The sequence below is a fragment of the Amblyomma mixtum genome, chromosome 3 (genome assembly GCF_055824585.1).
Source record: "Amblyomma mixtum isolate Tamu chromosome 3, ASM5582458v1, whole genome shotgun sequence".
NCBI lineage: Eukaryota > Metazoa > Arthropoda > Arachnida > Ixodida > Ixodidae > Amblyomma > Amblyomma mixtum.
In genome coordinates, this window is record NC_143014.1 from 413,394,164 (window position 1) to 413,420,856 (window position 26,693).

The following is a 26,693-nucleotide window of genomic DNA, read 5'->3' on the forward strand; positions in this document are numbered from 1 at the left end:
GCCAGTGGGCCGGCAACAGTCGCCGACCTCGTCCTTTCGGGCGTACAAGTGTGGTCAGGAGTAAATGGAATGCAGGAGCTACAGCTGAATTTCACCCCAGCGCCGCCTAGCCGAGCCAGGTTTTGAAAGCTCATTGCGCTGTAGTGCCTGCACGCGCGCTCCTAACTAGAAGATTCTTCTAGAGAGCTATTGCAAACTGCCTGGGATTTTCCGAGTGCTGCGCATGCCTCGATTTCGTCGACACAGGCATGCAACGCTGCTTCAGCTGAGCCTACTCCCAGCGCAACTCTCTCTGCGGCTGCCGGCGCTTTTTTTTGTAGCCACCGAAAGTGAGCAGTGGCTCGCGTTTTATTGAGCCTGGGCGAAACACTTGACAATGCCGCTGTTGTGTGAATGCATTCGTCTTCTATTGCCGCTCGCAGCTCTGTAAAGTGCTGCTAGATTGGCGCATGATAGCCTCAGTCGCTTATGCGCCATAAAAGTCAACTCAACTGAACGAAATAGAGCGAAATGAGTGGCCAGACCGTGCGTTAGTCCAATCGGTCTTTCTGAGTCTTGTTTTCTTCATTTTCCGCAATGCTTCCTCCTTATTCTCTCCCTCTTCCTTTTGCGCATATTGGTGCATCAAAAAACGCGCGCTTCAAAACTTTCCAAAGCACGAAGTCTCGTTCCTTGAAGGGATGCTGAGGAAAAAATTGAAGTAGCCCTGTATCGAGAGACATTCTAATGACGGGGACCACTCTCGCCACGCAGCTATTGTGAGCTACAAAAGCCCGAAAAACGAAATACCGGTGTCGCCAGCACCGGCAATTTTGGGCGCTGATCCCAGAGGCTGTGTTAGATCCCCGTTTGCTCCAAACGGTGGCAACGAGGCCGTCTCGGTGTGGACACCATCAGTTTGAATTGAGAGGCGGGAAAATTTTTGATTTCAATTTCCTCAGCCTTAAATGTTTCTTTTTTTATTTCTTTGCTGCCGGACAAACATCAACGTCGCCAGAAAGAACCTCATAGCCAATTTTCGCTGAGCAAATAACTGAATGAAGCTGTCCTCAGTGCCCCTTTAAATTAAGACACCTGCGCTCTTTTGAAAATGATGCTTGTCGCTTGCACAACGTGCGCACGTTCGATGCACAAACATTCCGGGTGGAGGGCTATAGAAACGACCAGAACTCCTTGACATCACCCGCGTCGACAGAATCAAGGCGTACCAGCTGTCCGACAGTTGGGAGCGTGCACGCGCGCGAAAAACGCTGCGTTTCCGGCCGGCCCAGCCAGGTGGCGCTGGGATGCAGTTCCGCTACTTGCTTCCGTGTTCCGTTTACTTCTGTTCGTGCCTGTACCTGCCCTCGTTTACACTTTTTGTTCCCGTGGGCTGCGCATGCCGCTTGGAATGTCCGTTGGCTCATCCGCTGTGAACTTGCGTCAACGGTGTTGAGCCAGCCTTTTAAACTTGCTTCGAGGTGCTGGAATTGTTGATCGTTTTAACCCGAATACATAGGGAGGCTGCTCGCAGTTTCAGGGGCGTTGACGCATGGGATGCGACTATATCTCGGCTCGACCTGCAGCTATGGACAATGACGAGGTGATCGAGCCTTTATGTAGAGCTCAGGTCGCCTCAGTGGCCGATATTAGGGGCGTCTGATCGCGTAGGGCTGACTTCCAAATGTTTTCGACGCCGTGAGGTATGTCTGTCCGTAGCAAGACAGTGTGGTTAACCAATAGTGACTAGCTATAGTCCTAGGTTGTAAATATCCGTTCCTTCAAATGCAAAGTCGTCTGTCTACACTTGGTGACAATTTCACGCTATACGAAAGTGCCAGATGGCAACGGATTGCACCTGCGAGAACAGTGACATAGCCGGAGTTTTTTCCTGTCCCGATTAGCTCACCGTGACTATAGCCCGTACTGGCATTCCAGAAATATGCGCCAAAGCACCGATTTTATTATAGCTTATATGGCACCTGAAAACAGACGCGCGAACTGAACTCGCTATTTACTATAGTTATACAGTGTACGACTTCCCTTGGCATCCTGCGGTAGACCTCCGTTTCGCAGACTCACAACGACAGGCACTCCCTTGGGCAGCTAACGCAGAGGCATGCCTGCGCGCACAGTCTCTCTGGCACCTCGTTAGCCGAGACGTGTCTTTCCTGCGCCTCTCTTCCTCCCAGGGCAGCGTTCGCTTGAAACTCTTTCGACCCGCCTGCACGCTTATGCTGTCGGTCTGTAGCTGTTGATCGGGATTTATCGAGGCGCGAAAAGTTACGCTTCCCTATGTTCTGGGAGACCGTGCAGAGCTTGTAGATTATATATAAACGAAAAAAAAATTCAGGGGGCACTTTGACTGTCTAAAGTGCGTAGAGGCGAAAGCGTTTTCCGCACCACTTTCAGTGCTTCTGTGGCACTGGTGGCGTCACATGTAATTGAGTACTAATTACTAAGTGATGACAAATCACTAATTAATGGTTAATTAATGATTAATGCCTGAATACTAATTAACTGCTAATTAAGCTTAAGCTTAAGCTTCGTCTTTAGGAGTGGAACGCGACAGCGTGTTGTAGCGCTGCCAGGGAGTCCACGGAACGCCACCACCCGTTCGGCGCGATGCCTTGCCGTTTCAACGCAACAGCTTTTTAGGAAAGGAAATGGCGCAGTAAATCTGTCATCTCGGTGGACACCTGAACCGCACCGTAGAGGAACGGAGGAAGTGGGAGTGAAAGAAGAAAGACGAAGATGGCCCGTAATGAAGAAAATGAAAATTATATTTGAGGAAAGAAAATTACGCAGTAACTGTCTCACATATCTCGGTGGACACCCGTCAAAATTCAGGGGGGGGGGGGGGGTACTTTTTTGACCTAAAGTGTGGTCACTGATGTGTGGTTAAGATGTTAAGCTTCGCCTCTAAGAGTGGAACGCGAGAGCGTCTTGCAACGCTGCCAGGGAGTCCATAGAACGCCATCGCCCATTCGGTTCTACGCCTGGCTCGTCGGTAAATTGGTTTTTGAGGAAAGGAAATGTATTTCTATCTCATATATCGGTGGACACCTAAACCTCGCCGGAAGGGTAGGGAGGAGGATGGCAGTGAGCGAAGACATTGTATTCACTAGACGTGCCTTTGTTCATTCCAAACCATCGAGCTGGCATGGCGGAGTGGATAGCATGCTCGTCTCGCACTCCGAAGACCGGGGTTCGATTCCCGAGCTCGACCAATTTCTTACTAAGTTTTATTTATTTATATGGCCTGACTAGAGAAGTTAATTAGGCTAATTGGGTAATTAAGCAATTAACTAAGCTCAGTCCCACTTACTTGGAGCATCACTATATGGTCCCTTCAATTGGTTGCATGGTTACTAGCCGAAGTACAATTCGCCCCGTTTGAAATTGGCGCACTGTGACGTCACGACCGTTTCGACCAACTGAAAAGCGTGACATTCTCTGTCGACAACTGCTGCTTACAACGATGAGACATTAAAGGCTTTCGCCTTAAAAATTAGAGGTCGCATAAGATTCGCCTTTAGGAGTGGAACGAGATGGCGTGTTGAAGCGTTGCCGTGTACCCATCAGTACAGAAAGTCACTTCATGAAGTCAAAGACCACAACGGATTCGATAGGTCCACTTTTTATTCAGTTCGAACCAAAGAACACGCTACGAAGGCTCGTTTTTTTTCCCCTTTCATGTAATAAAGAAAAAGAAAAAGAAAACAAGCCTTCGTAGCGTGTTCTGCGCGTGCTCGCCTCGCAATCTGAAAGTGACCCAAGTTCAATTCCGCGTATCCACCCAATTTCTTTTTATTTCTTTATATATATATATATATATATATATATATATATATATATATATATATATATATATATATATATATATATATATATATATATATATATATATATATAAACGTTCCCGGAAGGCTTTATCAGTTTCCTTCACTTACACTTTTCTCGGCATTCTCCTTATGACGCTCTTCTTAAAGTCTTTCAGTACCGACACTAGTAATGACAGGCATCAATTCTAAATCTAAAACGTCTTACCAATTGACAACTGCTTTTCGTTTCGAAATGTCTCGGGGGAACGTTTTTGCCAGCGAGGTCGGTCGAGTAAGCGAGCGATTCACGAGCGGGTGATGCTTGTGCTCTTCGACGCTCTAGCGAGCACGCACTATGCGATGTAATACTTCCACACGCACATGATTCTTCGTTCGGCATGGATGCGGCCGACCCGTTCATGCGATGAATTCTTTCCTTCTTTTTTTTTTTTCTTCTCACGTGTACCAAGCGCGCGGCGCACTATGCGGCAGAGGCTCTGCAAGAAGAAAATACCAGTAAAGCGTTTCGCGTGTCCCATGTAAGCAGCTGGGAACGCAGTCGTAGTCTAGTTGTAGCGTTCGCGGTACCGGCACTAACGATATGCGCGAGACCAAAGCGTAGCAAATGTCGCGAACTGTTGCGCTGCTCGTTCCCTTCACATTTCCGTGCTTCGGTGGAGCCATGCTCTGGCTGTCTGTAGCAACCACACGCCATTGGAATTTCAACAGATGCCCTCGCCACTTTGTTTCGTTTTCTTGCATTTATTCTTCTGAGATTCTCTCTTTCTGTCTAGCACGTTTCATGCGCGTGTGTGAGAGGCTGCTGCGCTCGACAGTGCTGCGGTGTAAGTAAAATGCAGCCCCCAATAGGCGCAGAGTATGCGCAACGGCAGAGCACCGAGTGGCGTTCGATTGTTCGTCGTCCCGTTGCTCGCAGCGGCGGCCGTCGTGCAGCGGGGTCGTCCTTCGCGTGGCGGCCATTGGCATCGTCGTCGGTCACGGCCGTCCGACGGCTCCTCCGTGCGGGCCGCCGGTGCGCCCACGGGAGGCGGCGCGCAAGCCCGGGCCCGCCGCCCCGGCGGCTACAAAGTATTCGGGGGAGCCCGAGGGCGTGCTGCTGCCCCTTTTATTTGGACGACGCGCCGCTCGACGGGCCGGCCAACAGGATCTCGGCTCATTAAATGCGCGACTCTGGTGGTCAGGAAATTATGATAGGCCGCATACCGGCCGCCGCCGCCGCCGGGACCCCCCCCCCCCCCCCCCCCCCCCCCCTCTCCCGGCCGGCTGACATGTGGCCGGCTCGCCGCAAACCTCGTCGTCGGTCGCTTTGTGCGAGCACGCACGTCCCTCGCGGGCGTGTGTCTCTGTTTGGCTAAACGGAGGCCGAAACTGGTTCCCCGCTCTCGCCCCCCTCCCGCGAGAGATGTCTTTATTGCTATCGTGCTGCGGCCCCAGGTGATGCGGCCACCGCGCGCTCCCCGTTAGGCGGGGAAAACCTTATCGGACTCCACTTTGCGGCCGGGCTTTTTTTTGCTCGGCGGCCGCTGATACGCCTCTTTCGACGGGACGCCGGGCCTGTTCGCACCTCGACGCGGGCCGAAAAGCGTCCGGGACACTTTACGCCGCAGACTGCGCCGGCATTCTGGCCGAATCGATCATAAAAGGGTGCGCCAGGAAAGAGACGCTCTGCCACGTTTTGTCACCTCCGATCGGCCCTAGCGGGTCGGGGGAAAAGATGCGCCTTTAAGTGAGCCGCGTAGCTCCGCGCTACAAAAGCTTAGCCGAGCGTGAGAGGCCGTGGCTCAAGCGCGGGGCACCCTGCGCGCGCTTTCCCCACTCCCGAGGCACAGGCGCGGACTCCGGGCGCAGCGCGATAGGGCACGCGGGAGGCTCTCGCTGGCGCAGGTCGCGGCGGCCCAGCAGACACGACCGGCGGCCGAGGGAGGACCACACAGCAACACTGTTTTCAGAGCGGGTGCTGCTGCAGGGAGGGGCCCGCCGCCACCGCTGCTGCTGCACAGACGCAGACAATTTCGGAAATAGGTTTATTATGCCTCGCGCGGCTCTCTCAAAGTCCACTCTGCCTCGCGAACCTCGGCTGCTGCTGCGGATCAGGGCCAGCGGAACAAGTTCCGGGAAACGGCGGCTCTTTCGCCCAGGCGCTGCACGCCCAGCGGAGGGGCCGCCGGCGCTTCTGCGCGCGTCCTCACGGGGAGGAGCCGGCTGCAGTCGCGCCACGAAGGGACACCGACGGCACGCACGCACGCACGCGAGAAAACAAAACAAAAATATAAAGAAAAGAGCCGAGAAAGGCTTGTAATTCGTGCTACCATGCAGCGTTCTTAACTCGCTCGCAGAAAAAAAAAAGAACTCTTTTATTTCCTCTTCCTTTACTCTTAAGAGCTAACAGCAGTTCACCTCCTCCAGATTTGACTGGGAGGACCAAAGAAAGCCAGGATGCGCGGGATGAGAACTTTCCCTCACCGTTCGTCAAAACAGTACGCAGTCGCCTGCATGCCGACAAACGGCGGTAAGGAAGAAAGCGCCACAAGCGCGCATAAAAGCAAGAAAAGAGAGACGTTAACGCAACGGTATCATAACCATCTTTCTTGGCACTCCGCGGACTTCTGGGGTGAATTCCATGAACACCTTTCGCGGCCCTCTTATGTATCAGGCAAAATCAGAGATCAGCGGGCAACATTTTTTCCTTTCGTTGTTATTTCATTGTATTTGCGTAATAAACCTCTAAGAGTAAGGGGACCTCCTCTAACCGTTGCGCAAGCAACCACACTGTCAGCCTTTCCTCAACTTAGCGTCAAGAAAGAGAGAGAGCAGTACGCCATCACCGCGTAGCGTCTCGATCTGGTCGCACCATGACTGACACACAGCCCGCAGACGGGTCGCTGCCCGGGCACCGGACCTCCAGGGGCGGCGGCATCGCGGTGCCGCCGCTCTATTGCGGCCCGTCGCTCCCGCGGCCGCTGTCGGCGGCCGACCGCCTCTGGCTGCGCGCTCTCGACTCGCGCGGCTCCCTTTTTTGCTGCCTCCGCTGTCCCTCGCGCCTTCCATCAATCACGGCTGGCGTCGGACACCGAGGCTGCTCAGGAATTTCAGAGCTCCGCGGTCCTCCTTCGCGGTCCCTGCGCCAAAGGTCGCCCCCCAGCTGACTTCTGGCTCCTCCGGTCCCCGGAAGCCCCGGCCGGACTTTGACGCCTGCTGCACCGCGATCGGCCGGCCGTCGTCGAGATGCCGCATTCTGACCGACTGTGCCGCAGGCGCGTTCTCCACTTGGCGCGTTGATTGCTCGGAGGAGGCGCCTCAGGGGTGGCCTGGGCCCTGGGCGGAGTCAGCTGGCCGAGATAAGCCAAGTTAACGGCGGTCCTTCTTAACGATCGCGGACATGCTCGCAGCACCGCCAGGGAAGCCGACTCTTGCGTGTTTTGAGCTCCTCTGTTGTCCTTAAGTGCGCCCCTCTTCTTTTTCCCCGTGCTCTTGCTTTTGTTGTCGTTGGCCGAGTCCTTTCTCAGTTAGGTGACTCGTGCGAAGAGAGTCCTCGCAAAGCACTCCTTCCTTAACAGTGTAGAATTCATGATCGCGCTCTGTCTCTCTTTAGACAGCGCAGAAGCGCAACTTCAGTTCCGCACATACAGGCGTCGGTGAGGTGCGATTCAAACGCGGCTTCTGCATCGCACCTCGGGCTTCATTTCGCCGGTCACATTCTATCGGCCGCCGTTGTTTAAGGAAATTACCACTTTCCATGCCTACGAACAGCTGTCGCATTGCGGGCACCGGCCACTCTAGCTGCAATAGCCAGCGTCTCCTCAGCACCAGTTTTGCTGCTGACACGCCACATTTTCGTTAACCCAATTGTGCGTGCGCATGCTCTGCAAACTGGATAACAATAAAGCGAACACTCCTGTCTTCTAAGCCCACACTGTATAGCGTATGCTGCACAGTCGTGAGCAATGTGAGAGGGAATGAAAAGTGTTTGAGCGCTCATGTATTGATTATTAAATAATTTTGTGTTGACGAGCACACTTTTCTAGCCAGTTTTCCTTCTGGATCATTCTCAAATTCATTGGTAAAATAGCCAGAGAAGTCGCAGTTTAGCGCAAAAAAGTTTGTTCCCTCTCGTATTGATCACGACTGAACGTGTAGCGAACAGCGGGGAACGAGCGCAAGCGGCGTACTCAGGCGCACAGGTAGGAGGATTAGGTGTACTCGGAAGAAGGTGAGGAAGATAAAAGGCCTCGGCAGAATGCACGAGGCTTGTACGGCAGCTTCCGCAAGAAGAGCGGAGGGAAGCCACGGTAATCCGGCACCAGTCGCAAAGCGCAATCGGTGGTACGCATTTCTGCCCCAGCAGCAGCACCCGAAATTCCTGGGGCGCAAGTTTTCTAGGCTCTAGCCGCTGCCACATAGGCCACGCGTTTAGTAGGGTCGTAAACACCAAATTTCAATGCGCACCAAAAAGCGCCGGGCCGTCGAAATTAATTCGGAGCCCTCCGGTACGGCATGCCTTAAATCCGCCAAAGGCACCATCGAAAACAGATTATTCGGTGTTTTGAATGTGTGAGTTCACTTTTTTTTTTCAATGTGTAGTGCACACAAACACATATCTAGCCAGAGCATGCAGCTTGTCAGACACGCCTGTTATGAGCATTGCTCTTCTCTCGATCGGTGAGTACATCGAAAACCACTTCTTCGCACCCGTCCTAACTCTGCTAGGCGGCAGTATCGCTTGTTAGGTAACGACGACGTTACATCCGGGTGCCATTGCCTTGGCGCCTCCGTCCCGCGCGGGACGAGTTGACTGCTTTGTTTACATCAGCGCTTGTTCTTTTATGTCTGTTCTCTGGAGAGTGGTGGCTGATGCACCGTGTACTACGCTGTTAATGCAGTCAAACGTTTACTGTACAAGACAAGGTCTAACAAGACAGGGTCTAAAGATAACAGCGGTCTTGAGGGCACAAGCAAGAAGACACTGGTCGTAGAAACATGATGTATGGCCACGGTGCGGTTGTAGTGAATCATCATTAGAACCATTGCCACCATCGGCAGGCGTGAATATATATATATATATATATATATATATATATATATATATAAAATAAGCCACTGCAGTAAAATAAGATGCAGGAAAAGCCCACCCTCACTCTCCGCATGGAATCCTCTCCAGCAGTCCCACAGATGAGACCAACTCGCAGAGTAGTTTTTATAGGGCGGATTTATATATATATATATATATATATATATATATATATATATATATATATATAAATCCGCCCTATAAAAACTACTCTGCGAGTTGGTCTCATCTGTGGGACTGCTGGAGAGGATTCCATGCGGAGAGTGAGGGTGGGCTTTTCCTGCATCTTATTTTACTGCAGTGGCTTATTTTCCTTTCCCCGGCTGAAGACAGTACTCAACTTCAGGGGCCATATTCTATGAGCTGTCTATTTTCCATTGTCCATTTTGCATCCATCCGATCCTCTGTCAGTGGTCACTCAGATATACCCGCGGCTTTCAAGCCTCTGTGGCAAGCGACCCGGCCATTGCGTTGTTGGCGAGCGGACCTTACCACTGGCTGAAACTGGATGCCATATGCAGTCCAGGCGGCCGAAATTTCCGGAGCCCTTCACTACGGCGTCCCTCATAGCCTGAGCTGCTTTCGGACGTTAAACCCCAATTAACCAAACCAAACCAGTATGCAGTCAATGGTGAGGTGCATCGCGGTGTTCTGTCAACAGCAGGAGAACGGCCCTGACCACTGGCTACCATTGCCTGCGATATGCAGCCAAGGGTGAGGTCCTGTCGCCAACCAGCCAGTGGCCGGGCCGCTGGCCCCGAACGCTTGCAAATCGCGCGCATATCGCCCACAAAAAAAAGAATTGGTAATGTTGGTGTTTCGTTTGTGTGAGTGTGCCGAAGCAACATTGTCACCTGCGAGGCTTGTTGTATAGTGGAGAACTGCGAAGCAAAAATAATAACTGACCGAAAAAACTGCTGCTTTTTTGCGAAATTTTCGACCACTCGGTTCTGCAAACTTTACTCTAAATTAAGAAATAACGACTACACTGTAGCAGGAACAAGTGCGAATTTTGAGCGCAACTAGCGCGGATCAAAATAGCCGCCGAAAAATGAGAACGCAAACGACATAATTTGGCCGTGGAATTCTATTCGTCGCTCTGAGAGTTTACTTTCATGGAACCCCGCTCGGAATCCCTCTACCGCACCTTTAGAATAAACGATCGAGTAAAAATATCGAAGACTGAACCGTGCAGCGCTTCCGCGCAAGCAGAAGCATTGCAAGAATGCAACAATTGCAACAATTGGGTGGTCGGGCAGAAATGTATTTACGTACATAATATATACTTAGTGTTCACGCGGTGTCATGCACTGGAACTGCCTTTTGCGGCCTTGTACTTTAGGAGCTGTGTAGAAAGGCTTCAAGAAGGCAGGCACACGACAGTTCTACGAGTGAGCCATACAGGTGCAGCTTTGTGCTGGTATCGACAATTCAAAGCACATCACCGACGCGCTATAGTGTATAGTAATCGACAGGTTATACATTATTATTTACTCGGCGAAACTTGTCATCATATCGGTTACTGTTCGTCAAATGCTCAGAGGGATCCGCCCAAGGTAGAGTAGATTTCTAATAAGGGGAATAATTACTCATTGGCATCCGCCCAAACGCAGCCATACGGCTACAAATGAAAGCTACACAGATTGCACAGAAACACCGTAGTTGAAGAAAAATTCCTCCCGGTCCGGGGTTCGAACCAGGGACCACCGCTTCAGCGGAGCGGTCGCTCTGCCATTTGAGCTGATTGGGACGCCTAGCATATGGTAGAGCGAGAGCGAATTGATCAGTAACTCAAAGTGGGAACAGTTGTCCCGTCATCGTACCCAGGCAGTAATTTGATGCAGCAAAACGTTTTCTTTCTCGTCAATATTTTTCGGCGATCAGACTCAAAGAAGAGGTGGCCTTATCAGTCGGGAACACACACGATGCAATTGATCCCTCAGAGCAGGAAAACTGAGGCAGTGGCGTCAAGCCCATCAAGTGACGCCGCTATCAGAATCGCTCCGTGCTATCGCCCAGCCCCTCAACACACGCCGCAACTGAGCCGTCGCTCTATTTGCATTCCTGGCACTTAGAAGAGCCGATGGCCGCCGCGGCGCCTTTCTGGTGTCGCCCGCTTTTGTCTTTGCTTTCCTCTTCTTCTTCTCCTACTCAACGCGAGCTGAACGCTGCTGCGGCCAGCATAAATAAGCTTTCATCGCAGAAATGTGGGGCACATATACATCGGCGTACACACAGAGACGGGCGCGAGTCGCTTCAAAGCGGCCCACAGCGCGCGGTTACGAAGCATCGACTAAATCACTGTCTGATACGTGAACAGGTTCTGCCGACGACCAGATGTTTATGTCTTTATACACCTCTTCCGAACGTGCAAACAAACTATACAGCTTTGGCTGCGGCTCCGCTGGAGCCGCGCGAGCGGAGTTACGAGTCCCGATCGGAGCGCTGTCCCGTTTCGGTCCTCTCTCGTGTCAGCACGCACTTTCGGTTCACAGCTGCTACGGAAGGAGCAATGCACTGGCGCGAACTTTTCGGCTATAGCTGCGTCCCGACTTGGACCGCGTTTTGTTTCTTTGTTTGCTCGCTTTTATTTCGCCGAGGCAGCAGTGCGCGCACTATACGTGCCACATCGCGCTGCCGTCACGGATGGGAAGGCGGTGGACAGCGCAGCAACAACTGCGTCAGGGTATACCGTTGTGCTCGGAACTGAAGTGCTACCAGCGCAGAAGGAGAGGCCCGGAGCCGGAGCGCGTGTCGGGGCCTCATCCTTGAACCCGCGCGGCCGGGCATTTTTCTGGACGCGCGCTCGTCGGCGAGCGGCGGCGTTGGTGGGCGCGTTCCCAGGGGCCCGGGCGGCGAGGAGGCCCCGGGGTGCCGCCGGCTGACCGGGCCCTTGGGTGGTCGGGCACAAATCACGCGGCCGCTGACAGGCCCCCTCGAGCGGACGGCCCCACCGCAGACGTCTCTATCCCCGGCCTCGTTTCACGGATTTTAACCTGGGCGCAGGTAGGGTCACGTGCTTTCCCGCCGCCGCCGACGGGGGCCGCATATATCTCTACCCCCCCCCCCCTTCGCAGAAGAAGAGGGCTCCTGTTTGCGCTGGCCCGGCACGCCTGCCAGCGGGTCGGCCTGTTAGCGAGGTGCTTGGCGATGCACGCGTGAAATTGCCTTGTCGAGAGGGAACGCCGGCCTCTAACGACGCGCACTCTCTCTCGCCGGCGACACCCCGCTTTATTTTTCCATTAGCGGCCCCAATTAATCGCCGCAATCGGAAGTCCTTCTTGTGCAACTTTATTTCGTCTTCTTCGCCTTTTCCACTCCCCGACGCTGCCGTCAGCGTCAAAAGTGCGTCGCCTCGGTTTATGCCGTGCTCTATGCACCCGTGACACGGCCGGGCTTGCTCGCGACAGACATGGGCCCCGTAAACGAGCTGCCCGCAGGAAAATTCACCGAGTGTAATCGTGCTAAATGGTCTTTCCTCGGCTCCCTTTGAGGTGACGTGAAATACGGAATCGTATGGTGACAGCTTGACTTGCTTGCAGGACTGGACTTTTTTTGTTTTTTTTACACGTGGGAAGAAACGAGCACGTATGTTCCTTCGTGGCGTCCAAATTGTATATGTGTAACGAACGAGAGATAAATGGCGCAATCTACGCAGTGCAATAGGTTGCGGGAACACGTTGCATAAAAGCAGTCCGAATGCCCGATTTCCAGCGTCCATCCGGTATCAGGACCCGGGGTTATCCTCCACGTTGTCGTTCTAACCGTGCACCGGGGGCCGATTCTCGTTAACCATCGGAATCAGAGCCGGAGCTATGACGGCCTCGCTGTAAGCCGCACCGTCCAGTGGCCACGCAACAGTGTCCACCCACTGGCTGAGTCAGCGGTCTTTGCCAGTACGCGGCCAGCAGCAGGGAGCGTGGCTTCCTCCGCGCGCACGCTTGCCCCCCGCGCTCACCGTCGGCAGCTCATTGCCCCCTCGCGCGGTGGTGGTGGTTGAGAAACAAGCTCGCCGCTGTTGTGCCGACAACCGACGGCGGCGGCACGAGGAAGAGCTGCGTGATCGCGCTAATAAATAAAGACTCGCTGGCGGAAGAGGACAGCGGGCGAAGAAGAGATGGCGGTAAACAAAAGGACGAAATACGACGGGAGCGCGCTCGCGAGCACACGCAGGTTTCTGATTTTGTTTTTTTTTAATTCCCCTTTTATGCGCAGAGTCGGAACAAGACGCTGCTACGCGCGGGGGCTGCGGCCCCGAGGGAGCGCTCCCGTGTCGCCTTTATACACAACGACAGCGTCACATGTTTGCCCCTGCAGCAGCATGTCGTGACAGCGCGCTGTCGTCGTTCTAATTGCGCGACGCGAGTGCGCGCGCAGCCATTGTGTTCCCGAGGCGGAACCCGGAGGTCCCCCTGGCGGCGGCCGCTGCCCTGTAATTACTACCGAGGCCGGCCGGAGTCGCGTCGTCGTCTGCAGGGTATACGGCTGCGAGGCCCGACCGCCGAGCGCGACCCGCGGGTCCCATCGTTCGCCGAGGCTTCTCAAAAGAAAAGAAGAAACAGTTTAAGGACTGATGGCTTAAAAGCAGGACACGAGACTCAAAAGTAGACGTTAAGCGATGAAAGTCGGTATAGGCTAGACGCCATTAGAATCGGCGTTTAAAAAGGGTGACTTTCAGTATAGCACTTTTATTAAGGTTGAAATAAATTGTTAAATAAAGTGAGGAAAAATATTGAGCCAGGTGGCGCCGTCACCACCCCGTTTCAAAGGGGATGCCCCTAGAATTCGTGCATCTCCATCCCGCTGTGACCCAATGTCGTGGCTCTGCCGCACCGCAGCTGCACGTCTAACACCGTGCACCATGCTCCCACTGCGTGCGATATGAAGCGAAACGGGATTTAGCAGGGTATTTTGACACTTCTCTGCTAGTCACGGGGGTGAATTCTGCGTTCCGCTGTGGAGAGAGCATTATGTACCCCGTCTGCGCCGCGTCGCTTTTCGGGGCACAGCTTTCTGCTATAGAAGACAGTTCTGCGTCATTCCCACTTTCATAGCACAAGCCACTAAGCGCGGCTATGAGAAGTTTACTGTCCCACAGAGCCCGCGAATACGCACTAACAAAGCGCAGAACTTGCGTCTAAATTGCTGTTCTTTTTTTCTGAGCGAAAAAAAAAATGAATTCACCGTACTACGCTAGCGCATTCCGCTGTTTGCGTCTCTTTAATTAACTAATTCACGACACTGCTAGCAGTGCAGTCGCTCGCTATATGAAGTGTTCTGACGTGTAGGACAGCCGCGTCGGATGTCGACTTGCTGCCCCCTAGCCGACGGTGGCGCCCCTCGTATTGGCCGGCCCTGTCCCTTCTTCGGGGGAAGTTTCGTGACCAGCCAGAATGCGACCACAAGTACCCTGGCATAACCTTCGATCAGTGCATCCGGGTCAACGGCGCATGCGCTCAGCTTCAAGCATCGGCCCAGCGCTCATTTCGGCCGCAGCTTGCGGACCGTCGTGGGCTGATGAAACATAGGAGTTTGGACAGCGCGAGGGTCGCATGAACTCGCAAAATTATCCGACGGGGCTTCAAGACCCGTCGGCCGAGCGGGCCTGAAGGCGGGCCGCTTGTCCTCGCGGGAACGCGGGTCGCGTGCATGAGCGTGTTTAGATGATAGCGGGCCGTGTGGTACTACCGCTGCCGTCGGAATGCCCGCGCAGTTCCGCTGCTGCATCCCGAAAGACGGGTTCAGCTCCGCGGTTCCGTAGCAAAGTGTCCCCAGTCACGTGTGACCGCAGGCACGTGCTTACGATGGAACTTCAGTGGTCTTCAGATAAGTAAAATCAACTTCAAGGCGTGCATCTGTATCCCGTAATTGCCGGCTGCGCTAACCATATCTTCTCGCCATTGCAGGTATAGGCTGAAACCGCGGTGAGCATTTCGTGCAGAAACATGTATGCCCGCAGTCAAAAGGCTTAAGGATGCGGTAAAAACATAAAGATAACAATTTGGTTTCTGTCTTTGCGCACAACTTGGATTAGATATAAGCAGCTAAATTCTTGAATGTGCGACTTGCAGAGTGCTCCATTGAATCTAAAAAAATAAACACCCTTGATACAAAAAACAAAAGAAATTAATATCCTAGCGTTATTCCAAAAGTATATGGAACGCAAAAGGCGTTCCATATACCTTTCAAGGCTGGTGTATATGACATGTCGGAGACAGTCATGACCATATCATGTACACCGTAATTATCGTAGCCAATGTCGTTATCTTCATCATGAGACACGCGTGGTGGTGATCAACTTTAATAAATATTGAGCCATATCCTAGACTCTTGTTAGGTTGGCTCTTGGTCTCTTGAAGTGGCTGGCAGTCGGTGACGCCCGGCGACTTCCAAAGCCTAGTCCACCAGCTGTTTTTGGACAGCCGGGTCAGAGTTGGACACTGCGATCTCCCGTCGCTCGAGGTCAGTGAGTTGCCACACTGACGGCGGCTGGAACTCAGAGCATGTGCAGAGTATGTGATGTAAATCAGCTCTTGGGGCTCCACATAGGGTACACTGTGGCGAGAACAGCCCTGGCTGAATCAGTGCTAAATGGGCGGAGAAGAGGAAGGTGCGATATTGTAGCTGGCGCCACGTCACCTGCTCTATTTTAGTGAGTGATTAGTGAGGCGGAGGATAGCGGAGTCGTTTCCCCCTGTAGTGGAGTGAGATTTCGTGGTACAGGATCATCCGGTCACGGGCGCTCCCTGGCTCGGCAGCTTGCCCTGCTCGGTTGATGCGCGCGCGAGTGGTGTCATGGGCGGCTTCGTTGCCTGGATGGCCCGCGCGCGCATGGGCCCATATGAGTTGAATGGGCCTAGTGGGGGTCTGAGAGCAATTGAGAATTTTGTGACCGACGGCATGCGTCCTCCATTTGGCACATCGCGCGCGCTCGGACCGCTCAGCTGGTTCATCCGAACGCCTACCTGCACGCAATATAATGATCCTGTGCTCAGAAGGCGCAGGTTTTTGGTGATTATCTCACTAGTTTTATTTATGGATATTTTTGCATGACCGAAATTCCGACTCTGTTTCGCCGAGGTTTTCCTTCTTGACAAAAGCATAACAGATGTAATGAAACATATCTTGATTTTTGGGAAACGGTTTACCATTCCTTTTATATACTAGTATAAACATTAGCCTTCTTGTGTTCGCGAGGCGTCTAGCTGCCAGCTGCGCTGTTGTTATTTAATTGCTAGGGCAATGAAAAACACCAAGTCTGTACATTTACAGCGTCTTGTAAAATATATCGGGGATATGATTGTGAAGGCACAAATCGCTGCCGACGGATTTCATTCATCTCCATTCCACGGATGTGCGCGAAAGATTCAGTGAAAGCTGCATACGACTGAGCACTTAAGCCTATGCGCACCGTCCAGTTGGTGAGGCGGAGTATATGCTTCATGCCACAGGTTCTCGTAGCCTATAGGGAATGGAAGCCAAGGCCGCGAGGAGATAGCTTCCACAAGTTGGCTGTTCCGCATTTGCGAGCCAGCCATACACATCTTGAATCCATCGTCTCACGCCCATAGCTTCCAGCCCAGTGCAAGCATTAATTTGTGACATGGAGTATGGTTGTATGTATGCGGGGTTTGGTAAGGCGGCAAAAGAGGCTAGTTGGTTTTGCAGTGCAGCTTGACTGCGCTGTGTGAATATTTCTGTCAAATAAATTTTCAATTGATAGTTGCGCCACGTCCAGTCTTTGCCTCGTTTCGTCCTTGTATTCAGTCAGCGCAGTCAAGCTATGTGTAGTTTAACATCCCAATGCTGCACGCGGCATTTGAGAGATGCCGTAGGGGAGGGCTCCGGACTAATTTCGACCATCTGGGGATATTTAACGTTTACTAGGGACCTTTAGAATAGGGTGACGCTATCGGTTAGGGGCTTAGGGGAATAGCGGGGGGTCAGTGCGCAGTCGCAGTACAATAACCGAAGGGGCATTATTGCCCTGCGCCTGTGCACCGGCCTCCCTGCTATTCCCCTAAGCCCCTAACCGATAGCGTCACCCTATTCTGAGAGTCCCTAGTAAACGTTAAATATCCCCAGGTGGTCGAAATTAGTCCGGAACTCTCCACTACGGCACCTCTTTCTTTTTTTTTCTCCCTTCCCTCACGGTGCACTTGTGGTGTCCGCCGAGGTGTGAGGCAGTTACTGCGTCATTCCCTTTCCTCAAAAACCAATTTTATTCATTTTCATTCCGCACAGCCCACGGGCGGCTTTTGCATCGAATCCTGGCCGCCGTGGTCGGAATTTGAACCCGCGACCTTGGGCTCAGCAGCCGAACGCCATTATCACTGAGCTACTGCGGCAGGTGTTATGGTGTTGGCGATTTTCGCGACCTAGAAAGCGCGCCTCAGTTGATCCAAGATGGCGGCATCACGGGAGACTGCATCTGGGATCGGCTTAGGTAAATGCGCGCTTGTTTAAAACGTTCACAGTAAACTTGCTCTTGTTCGTCGACAGTGGCAGCCTTCGTGTGAGCCAAACAGTCGAATTGCTCGGCTTTGCAGGGGAATAAACGCGAGGTGGGGAAGAAATCGCTGTCTGGCGTATGAAACCGTTTGGCGTGAAAGCGGAGCACTAGACGAATGACGCGCTTGGGTAGAATTTGAAATCTGTGACACCGGCGATGACGACTCTTTGTAAAAGGGCAAATGACAAAACTAGAAGCGTAATTTCTGGCATCAAGCACTGGAAGCCAGCGATGGTCATGCTGTTTGCGCAGTAATGAGTCGGGTGCAACTCAGGAACGAAGCGGGGGGTGGCCCTCCTTGCCAATGGCGTCGGCAGACTTTCATGACGCCGTGGCTGTTCCCCTTTCATGCGCCACCCCCTGCGATTTCACGCTAGCAGGTCCAAGGGGGAGGATCGGTCGACGCAATTGGCTCCTTCGAGGGGCATTTACCACCTCGTTCCTGAGTTGCGACCGGCACTATCGCTTGTGTTTTAACTGGTTAAGCTGCGCCCTTTTGGCTTTCTTTCTTTTTTTGTTGCTAATCAATTCTATTAACCACCTGCTACTTTGAATATCGATTTCTGATCGTGTGTACTAGTGGAAGGAAAAAACAGTCAAGTGACACTTTCCGGCGCACTCTTTCCACGGAGCAATCAACCGCGCCTTGCGCTCTCAGCTTGTTTGTAAGCAGAGGATGGAAGGTGCGTAATCAGCGAAATACCGCTGTAATACAATTATAATCGCTCGATGCTATTCAATTCTTACCATCCACTCGTGTGACTCACTGATTTCAATGATAGCTAGGGAGGGCATGGGGCAAAAACGACGCGCAAAAAAAAAAAAGAAGTCAGAATGAAACAGAACTTTAATGACCTCTTCATATAACCCCTCGCTTTCCGTGAATAACAAATCAGCACACACGCATGCAGTAATAAGGCCTGTCATTACAGACACGATCACCTACAAATCTCTTCACCCCTGAAGTCATGTTCTCAGCGGTGTTTGTTAGAAAAGGTACTTCGTATTTACAGAGGCACTTCTAGTCCGAGAAAATCATCTTTTATAGGTTTGGTGCCTGATGTCAACTGTACTGCCATGGCCTTGCAAGCTACAGCGTTGAAAGTTGCTATTCCTATTTCCACTGAGTGTTGCTGGCACCAGAAAACTCACGTAACGACATTTAGCGGCTCTTCTATCCCGTCATATAGCGGAAACGCGTCTTTATAGCAAAGCTCGGTTTACAATGTCTGAATGTGCCGGCGAACCGCTTACACAACGGAGCAAACAGCGCGGTTCCGCGCGCGCCTCTCCTTCTTAGACTAGTTGGCGGCGCCGCCGCAGCATGGCATCGATTTCATGAAAATCAACCAAAACAGTTCGAGCAGCAAAGTAACAGGCACATAGGCTCTGACTCGCACTGAAGGAAAAAAAAAAGCTCCGATATTCTTCAAGGTTTAACTGACTACTGCGCACAACGACACATAAGCACCGCGATCTCCTCGCCACAGGGAGCGCAGCAGTGTCAGTGAGGGCAGCGGAGCTGTACACCTCCTTTATCGCAAAGGCTCCACTGAAGTTGGGGACAAACACGTGGCGGAGGAATATATATATAAGCTGGCAGAAATCGGAAGAACGCGGTCCGCTACTCGTTTCGCAATTTGCCCGAGCCGTCTTCGAGACAAGCGCCGAACGCTGGCTCCTCTTCTTCTGGCCGCGACCCTAGCGTACCGTGCTTCTTGTTTCTTTAATCCTTCCCGCGGCTAGACGCGCACCACATAAAGGATTGGCGCCCCGAAACATTTTCCACTTTCTCCTTGAGCACTGGTGGCGCGTCCTTCGAGTGCAGCGCAAACAGCGCGGAAGCGGCAACAGTGGCGTTTTGCTTGGCAGCGGCCGCTCTTGGCAGCCGCGGTGGCGAGTCCGAGTGAAAGTATCGGAGCCAAGCGGATGATCGCTCCTAACGGTGCGGGATGCTGCGGCCACCGGCTCTGATTGCGGGAGACCTTGGGGCTGCCGGGGCATAAACAGACCGGTTCACGTGGGGACCCGCGAAGAGACAGATGCCTGGCAGTAAAGTGGGCCTTAAATTAGGCGGCAAAAGGCCCCCTTTTTTGGCCGCCCGGCAGCGCCAGGGTTGGCACCCCGCCGCCGCCGCCGAGATCCGGTTGGGGGACGGACGCCGCGAATCGTGAATTGTAGCGCCCGCTATTGTGCGTGTGCCGCCGGGGGCGAGGGGCCGCTTCATCACGGAAATAGACCGGCTTCTCGTGCTCTCATTAGCAGGCCGCCATCGGCCCGACGCGCCCACACGGTGCGCGACAGCTACCAGCGCCGCCCTGACGAATGCCGCCGTCTCCGCTGCTGCTGCTGCACCCGCGGGGTCCCGTCGCATCGCACGCCAGCGGGGAACCGCTGCTGCTGCTCCCAACACTGACGCAGCGCGTAACGCGACTCTTTCTCTTTTCCTTTCATTCCTCCCTCCCCTCCTTGCGTCCTTCCTCTCTTTCTTTTGTGTGGGCTGCTAAGAAATTCGGAACGCTATGGCGCACGACTTTCGCCTCCGCGTTCCATACTGCGTCACAACAGGTCGCACTGTGTCAACAGACGGAATGCCCAGATACCTGACCTCTCAGAGCAACTAACTACACGCGACGCGCACATGTCTTGAGAGCCGTGGAATACGGTCGATGAAAGCGTGTCACAAGCTGCCGTCAAAGGAAAGGCGCGAATGTGCGGACTAGGGTGAGTCGAGTATCTCCACCGCGACAGCCGCCCACGTCTGCTCGTGGGCTTCTTTACGACGGAACGGTGCGGGCAGCCGTGTCGGAAAGAAGGAAAGCGAGAAGCCTTCCATCGCCGAAACTTTGTCGCGACCTTGAAGCGAAAGAACGACGTTGGAAACGCCGGTCACGGCACCAGTTCCATGCGGGAAGCAAGTACGCTCGTGAGGGGAATGACTCTCTCGGTGACGTTTCACAGGTAGCCGGCGTCGTGTTCGCAGGAATGCAGCTGACGCTGCAGAAGGGAAACACTCATAAGCGCCCAAGGAAGGCAGTGCGTCGCAAGTTGGATTAAAACTGACGAATCGTGCCAAAGGAGGCAGCCTTCTCCCCCGCTGGATGGCGGTGCGACTGCGGCGCCGCCTGTCCCCGGCTGCCGAGGATCGAAGGCGCAAGTGGAGGCGACGACGGGGTGGTTCGCGGGTGGCGTCCCTCATCCGGCTGGGGCGCCGCAGACCCGGGTCTGCCGGCGGCGGCCAGCCCTCCAGGGGCACTGGGGCTATATTTAAAACCTCGGCACAGCCAAGACTAAACAAGGTTCTTCTTCGACTGCTCCCTTTTGCTTGGCAGAGTGAATCCCCCGGGGTCTCTCGCGCCTTGTGTTTTGCGCGCTGCGCGGGGACGCGCGACCGGGGAGACGGCCCACCGACAGACGACGGCCAGGCACGCCGACACCTTGGTCCTCTGGTCTCGTCGCCCTCGGCCACTGACGGCCTTGGCGGGGTCTCGGTCAGCTTCGTCGGAGGCGATCTTCGGGTGACGAAGCACTACAGCCCAGCCAGCCTCGCCAGCCCGGGTGAACTCTAAGCGCCATCTTGGATAAAGATGCTGGTTCCTTGTTCATCTTTGTATAAACAACCGGGGATAGTGGGGGAGGAGGACGGCAAGGGAAATTCCAGAGCCGAGACTAAAAGGCCTCAAGGCTGTTTAATCGCATTCTGCAGCCGGGCCTTGGAAGAAGCGGGAAGCCGCGCGTGCCTCGTGCGATTGTCACGGTCCTGCAATAGCGCACCTCCTGTGCGCGGAGCTCATTTGGGAGGGGAAATGCTCGCCGCAGTTAACGGGCCCAAGTCGAGCGGGCTGGAGAGGTCGGCACCCCCCCGGCGGTTTGTGGCAGTCACCCGAGCCACGTTACCTCGGCGACATGCTCGCTGGTGCGGATACCTACCTCCGCAGGTTATGGGGCGTCGTAGCAGGTATGCTGCGCGAATGTTTTTGTTGTTTTTTTTTAGTTGTAATGCTCGTGTGCCGCTGAGACGCGATAGCCGCATGTCCCGTTAACGCTGTCGCATTGTTGCAGAACACTGCTGGCCTATGTGATGCCGCTATAGCTTACGTGTTCTGGCGGAAAAGAAACAGGCTGCTTGTTGCCTGGCATTGGAAGCTGTTTCTTCGGAGGACTAAACAGCGACTGCGTGTACTTTATCTGAATACCGGGCCCAGCTGACGCATTCCGAGTTGCGGACAAAATAACGCTCCTCGTGCAATTTAATCTTCATTTTCTATTGCCCACGAACTTTAATCCGGAAAGAGAGATTAGTAAGTAAAGCAACATCGGTTCGCGCTGGAAAAATGGCACAGACAAGGTCAGCGCGTTAGTAAAGCTTAGATTCAGTAGAGGTGACTCTTGTGACGTGAGGCAGTTATCACTGTGTCGTAAGGGGACAAACAGCTCCCACAGGTGAGCTGGTGTCAGCTTATCCAGCCGCGAGACACGACGGAACGTATTAGAGCGCTTGCATCGTGCAGTGGCGCGGCTTGCGCGGATTGCTCACCAAAATGCATGTTATTCAATGTTCCCTTTCTTTTCTTTTCTTTTTTTGCTGAATTCACTGTGGCACCATGAACCGTGTAACGACTGCGATTGCTGCGCTATTACTTTTTGCCGTGCTTCGGCAGTACACAGTCATATGTCGAAGCATAATCTGTCCGAAACTACGGCTGCATCAGGGAGCTTTTTCGGCTCTGACGTCAATGTCGCTGCGCACGTGGGAAGACTCTCAGTGACGTCAAACCCACCCGTAACCATAAGATGGAGCCACCAGTCACACGAGGAGTGTCGCCGTGACGTCAGACCGGCAGACGGTTGCGTAAGCCTGCACGTAGCTCGCATAGCGCTGAAGACGGCCACGCAAAGCGCGCGCGTCATTCGAAGAGAGTTCAACGCTCAGCGCGACGCGCTGCAGCTCGCGAGGCGGGTAGGCGCGGGGGCGAAGAAATACGTGAAACGCGAAGCGACGTCGAACAGACCGCGGTGCTTCTGTTAATGCTGGCAGAAAGTCAGGTTATGTGGGCCAGCAGCTCTTGCCGGGAGCGCTTGGTTCGGTTCGGTTTAAGGATAGTTTACGCGATGTTGCAGCTGGTCGGGGAAGGTACGCTACCTTCCGTGCCGTCTACACAGATGCACGGTGGCATGATATAACTGTTTCGGCCTGTGTCACATTTCACTTTTCTGTGGGTGTGGGTGTCTTTTCTTATACTTTCTAATCAATTATCTTTCAGTCAAAAAATGATCGCACTGCAAATTTAATCATTGATCGACACTGCAAATTAAAGAAAACCATTCCCATATGCTTTATTTGGTTTCTATGATTGTTGGCTTTCTTCATACGTATATAAAAACGAGCCCTTCAATTCCTTACTCTTGTTTTCTCTCTTCTCTCCCTCTGCACGCACGCACACATGCATACGTACATACATGCATACATACGTAACGTACGTACGTACATACATACATACACACAGCTAGAAGCAAACCATGCAACCTGGTTACTTTTGACAAAGACTGTACATACATACATACATACATACATACATACATACATACATACATACATACATACATACATACATACATACATACATACATACATACATACATACATACATACATACATACATACATACATACATGCAGGACTTCCCTCATCCAACGTGAGCTTACAGGCTTCGTAGTACACAAGAGACCTCACCGCGCTAGTCTTTTAAGCATTTTTCTCTTTTTACTTTCCATCTACCGTGCTTGCCTGAGGCAGCATCGTCACCTTACCCCCCCCCCCCCCCCGCGCCTCTTCTTTTTTCTGTATTTTTTAATGGCATCTCTTCCCGGAATAGGATATCCATCCTGCAGGTAAAATCTACAAACTGCTCTTGGCGACAACCCGTTCCTTCCATCTCCGCCTTCCCGCGCAGGTGCGTGACCCGCAGAACACTGCGAACCAACAGTGAAGCACGCTTCTCGTAGCTAAGGTTCTGGACGCATAAGCTGGGGCGGGGTTTAGGAAAACCGACCAAACCGTGTTGACTTGAGAAGCAAATCACTGCGCTTAGATTTTACCGAGTGACGGACAATACCGGCCCCTTATGGAAAGCAAAAAGTGACATTAATGAAGAAAACAAATCACAGCGTGCCCTATTACCGGAAGTAAACTGGGAAGGAAATGGCGACTCGCATCATCACTGAATGAGGAGAACGGCTTCAACAACGTGCATACGCTGCCACGGCCATCGTGCTTCGAAGTAACGCTGCAAGATCATTGATTTCGCAATGAAACAGCGCTTATTCAAGCTAATTGCGTTTTGGTCTCCTTTGCTGGTGTCACTGGTAAAATGATGTCGTTGCCGTACAGTCGCAAAAGAAAAGCAAGAAAAAGAAGCAGGGTAAGTATGTATTTAGGCCACGTGCTTTCCCGACTTGAAAACTAAGGTCGCATGCTGCGTGGCACTAGCAGCTGTCTCGCAATAAACTCGATCTGAAGCAAGCTGGGCTTATGCTCATTTGCCTTCTCTGCGAGACTGGTCGCCTTTCCACTGCCACGTGGGATGTGGCTGTGCTCTCTGAGATCAAACTCAGGCAGCAACAAAACAGTCGGCAGCCGCAGACGGTTTCCAAAGGTGCGCCCAAACCCTCCTCCTCGGTGTCTCGAGAGCGGCGGCTCGGCGTCAGTCCAGCGTCGGCTCCTCGAGTGGCGTTTAGAAGCGCTCTCTTCCCCACCCCCTCCTCCTCGCGTGCTGCTCTGATCCACTGCCGGGAGTGACCAGAGCGTGGCGGCTACTATTTTGGCTTCGTCGGACACCTGCAAGCCGGACGTAGAGAGGGGGTGCGAAGACAGGAGGGAAAAAGTTGCGTGCGTGTCGTCTAGCCTGTTGGGTTATGAAACTGGAGCAGTTTCGGCGTAGCCCCTGCGCGCTGCTTTATAGTCTTCCCCTCGGAATAAAGCTTGACTCAGCTGCTCCCCTGCGCCGTTTTTTCTTGTTCGCGGCGGCGCGGCTACTCTGGCGCTCAGCAAAGGCAGCCGGCGGGGTTTGTTTTTGCCTCCCGCTGGGGGCAGGGTGGTTCTCGCTCAGACGACGCGGCGGCCGAGGTGCGTGCGAAAGCTTATGCTAAATTTGACGAAGCATTCGACTTTCTTTTTTCTTCTTCGCCGCCGGTGGCGAGTTTTTTGGTCGTCTGGCGTGAGAAGCCGGGGCGGAGGGCGAGCCCTAAAACCGCTAAGGTCATTGCACCTGGGGAAGAGGAGAGGGGGGGGGGGGGGGCGGAAAGGCTTTAACACGCCCTTGGGATGTTGCCTGCTTTCTTTGCCGGCTTTGACAAATTGTTGACGACCTTCCAAAAGGCGAGCGCCCAGCGCCGTCTGCGACTGCGAAGAATGCGTCACGTTGGGGGAGGCCCGGCTCCTGTCACGCGCGCCATCTGTCTTTGCTGCGCGCAACTGATCTTCCCCCACTTCTCGCTCATTATGGGAAGGAGAGCGCCGCCAGCGCCGGCTCGGCGCCGCGTGGAGGAGCCCGAAATTTGCGTTTGCCCCCCTTCTTTTTGTTTCTTTTTTTTTTCGGGTTCATTTCGTGGTCGTGATTTCCGAGTCTGGTTTCGCTTAATTGGCTTTCCCGTAATTTCGGGTGAAAATTTGTACTCGCACTAGCGCAGGCCGCTACTTGAGAGGATCTCCGTTAGGCGCCTATTGGTCGTTTTTACGTGGTAGTTAGGTTTTGCTGAATGCACGGCGTTGCCGTCGTCGGTGTAATGGAAACTGTAATAGACGTAGCAGTAGCAGTCACACTTTCAGCAGGAGCACCAACACCGCGTAGTAGTGGTACAGAGGACAAAACGCTTGTCTATAACACGTTCTGAACACGCAATATCTCGCGATAGAATTTGGTTAAAAATGGTCTGGATGTTAGAATGTACATTCGGGGACAAAAGTCTCCGGACCACGTGTTCCTCAAACGAAGCTTATAGTTCTACTACCAGACAACGGCTGGAGACCGCACTTGTGGAGATGAAAGAGCAAAAATTTAACTTTTACCTACACAAGTGTGGTCTCCAGCCGCCGACTAATAGCAGAGCTATCGGCTTCGTTAGAGGAACACGTGGTCCGGAGACTTTTGTCCCCGACTGTACACCTAAACTCGTAGTATTTCATAGTCATTTTTTGCCTTCGCGGTCGCAGCGGCTTTGGGAACTGCGGAACACACAGTTCGGTAGTTCCATGTGTTCATGTGTTTTGCCCTTTGTACTAGCTGCTGGTGGTAGTAGTAGTAGTAGTAGTAGTAGTAGTAGTAGTAGTAGTAGTAGTAGTAGTAGTAGTAGTAGTAGTAGTAGCAGCGGCAGCAGCAGCAGTCACCACTGTAAACTAGTAGTGTGCTCGCCGTAAGAGAAGACACGACGACATGTCAACTCCAGGGTCACGCGATGGTTCAGTGTGTGCTGAACGCCATAAAACAGTGGCTGTGTGGGCATGTAGGTAAGCGCGTCGCTATTTCCCACTCGCTCCTTTGTCACTTGCGCGCGGTGAGCAGGGACGTGTGGACAAAGCGCGTCAGATGTGGAGGCGCAACGGTCCGTGACCGCAGCCCGTGAGTCAGACGATGCAGTCTCCTCGGCGGCGCGATCGGAAACTGTGTCGCCTCGCAGGGAGCCTCCTCCTCGCTGTCCGGGCAGACACCCTCGGAGAGCGGGATAAACATGGTTTCGGCCCTTTGAGGAGAGCGGCCCTTCCCGGCGGCGGCGGGTTTGTTTTTCTCTCGGCTCCTCGGGAGCAGCCCACTGAATGAGCACCGTGTCATCAAGTTTTATGGTGTGTTGCCTGCTCCACATAGGCCCTGGCCGGTGCCGATCGATGGCCCTCCTCTGCATATTCCATTTTTCCCGGCGGGTCTGGACGCCGGGGTCGTCGACCCTGGCGCGAGCCCCGCGTCGCGGACGGAAGTCTCCGGACGGCGGCCAGCGACGACGCGGCCTCTGCACAAAGGCCGTTTTACGGCGGTGGCGCGCGTGTGCGTCTCGTCCGTCGGCCGCGCCGCCTGTTTACAGTCGCGGAGACAGCAGCGCGTCTCCAGTTGGGAGCCCAAAGTTGGACGCCGCTGGGGAACAGCCAGAGTGGGACTCGTAACGGCTCCTTTTCCTGCTGCGTGCGTCCCTCTCTGCGGCCTCCTCACTGCATGCCCCTTCCCGCTCACGACATTCAGCACGCGCTGGCCGCAGGCACGCAACAGTGTCTGCTAATAATTTTGAGGCAAGCTTTTAG

The 26,693-nt window shown here is 53.4% G+C and overlaps 1 protein-coding gene across 7 annotated transcripts in view; it reads left to right on the plus strand.

Annotated features, from left to right (window-relative positions):
* Positions 1–26,693, plus strand: part of LOC149357690 (pro-neuregulin-2, membrane-bound isoform-like) — a 122,253-nt gene that overhangs the window by 61,107 nt on the left and 34,453 nt on the right. The gene's annotated exons all lie outside the window — the stretch shown is intronic.